The following is a 2251-nucleotide window of genomic DNA, read 5'->3' as shown; positions in this document are numbered from 1 at the left end:
TAAATTGATATATATATATATATATATATATATATATATATATATGGTCCATGCAGCAAAAGTTTTCCCTTACAAATAAAATAAATGAAATATTTTTTTAATTACTCCATGATAAAAAAAATTGGATCTGATTTTGACACAAAATGCTCCTTTTGTCAGAATGGCACTGCAACTCTTCTTCATTTGTTTTGGTCATGCAGTTATATTTCTCAGCTCTGGAAAGATGTTAGTTTGTTTATCTCGAATAGCCTACTATCTTACAAGATTTTTCAATGAATCCCAAATTTTTGAAGTGGATCCCAATGCCTGTTTTGTAATAAACCTAATTCTCTTCTTATGTAGATTTTATATTCACAAATTTTCGTTTGTTGTATTGTACAAAAATTGTAAACCTATTTTTACAAGATAATTTTTTTTACTTACAATTTCAGTTTCACTTAAAAGCACTCAGAACATGTACAATTTGCACAGCCTACAAATTTTCTACTGTATTTGATGTTTAATTTTTTTTATCATTCTGTATAATGCCCTCTTCTTTCTTTTTCATTTAGACTATTATTTATTATATTTCTATTTTGAGCTATGGTATTGGTGAACTAGTTTCGTCCTTAAAGATGTTTTTTTATTATTATTTTAAAAACCCAAAGCATTTAGAATATGTTGTTAATCTACTTTTTTGTGTATGCAAAATTCTGTATTCACAAGCAAAAAAATTATTTGTCAAAAAAATTATTTGTCTTCTTTGTGTCTTCCCATTTTCTGTAGAATTTAACTCTTTAATTTCACCCCTCAAACTTATAAACAACAAAAAAGCAAATTTTTTGATGCTTTGTGAGGACTTATTTAAAGATATAAACCTTAATAATGTTTAATATAAAAAAATCTAGAAAATAAACTGAGCTGATTTAGCAGGTGATTCTGAAATTTTTAAATTTATATGTAATTAAATTTCATTTATGTAATATAATTAGATTTAATAGAACGATAGATAGATAGATAGATAGATAGATAGATAGATAGATGATAGATAGATAGATACATAGACAGCCTTTATGCATGACTAGTTGTCACACGTTTTATTCCAGTAAATATAGGTTTAGTTTTAACGTTTTTATTTATTTTCTTTTTCTTTTTTAACAAATGCAATGTTGTCACACTATGGTTTATTTTCACAATAGGAACTTTTTATTAGGGCTTTTCATCAAAATCTAAAACAATTATGGCTTTTCATGAAATAGGCTAAAAGAGTTTATGAAACACATTATTGTCATTCAGTGTTTTTTAGTTTTAAAATGGTTTTCTTGTAACTGTCATGTTTTGTATGATGAATCTCAATTAAATAAACAAACAAACAAATGTAAATATTGCCAACAGATAAGACCACAAGAGTAAATGTCAGCCAAATACACCTCTGTCAATGTGCTCATCTAATTGGTCAGATGCATGAGCTTGTGTGAAGAATTAGTTCAACTGATCTGTTGTAACCTTCTTTTCATCCTCTAGTCACTTTAATCTCAAAGAAATAGATCATTTATATAATAAACTATCACAGTATAGAGGGCCAAACCTGCATAAATAAATAAATACAGTTAAAACTGTGGAAGCATATGGGTAGCAATATTCATTTTGAAATGTAATATGTAAAATGACAATGTATTTCTGTATTTAAATTTACATTTTCCCATATGTGCAATGTTTAGTACAAAATGAAAATTCCATATAAAACAAATTACTGTATACATAAATTTGGAAATAAATACATGTGGGAATACATCTAAAAATAAATGAACACATAAATAACACATAAACTCATCCTTTCTAATCATCCTACTACTTGTCTGCTTGATCCTATTCCATCTCATCTCCTTCAATCCATTTCTCCTGCCCGTTGTACCTGCACTCACTCACATCGTTAACACATCCCTTTACACTGGTGTTTTTCCCTCAGCATTTAAACAGGCTCGTATAACCCCACTACTTAAGAAACCCACCCTTAACCCATCTATTTTAGAGAACTACAGACCGGTTTCCCTTCTACCTTTCATTGCAAAAACACTTGAACGAGCTGTGTTCAACCAAGTGTCTGCCTTTCTCAGACAGAACAACCTCCTCGACAGCAACCAATCTGGTTTCAGAAGTGGACATTCGACCGAGACTGCCTTGCTCTCAGTTGTTGAAGCCCTAAGACTGGCAAGAGCGAATTCCGAATCCTCAATACTTATCTTGCTGGATCTGTCTGCTGCTTTTGACA

Source organism: Sinocyclocheilus rhinocerous, unplaced genomic scaffold (genome assembly GCF_001515625.1).
Source record: "Sinocyclocheilus rhinocerous isolate Xijiao unplaced genomic scaffold, SAMN03320098_v1.1 scaffold3804, whole genome shotgun sequence".
In the NCBI taxonomy this organism is placed as follows: domain Eukaryota; kingdom Metazoa; phylum Chordata; class Actinopteri; order Cypriniformes; family Cyprinidae; genus Sinocyclocheilus; species Sinocyclocheilus rhinocerous.
Note: the sequence above shows the minus strand (reverse complement) of the source record.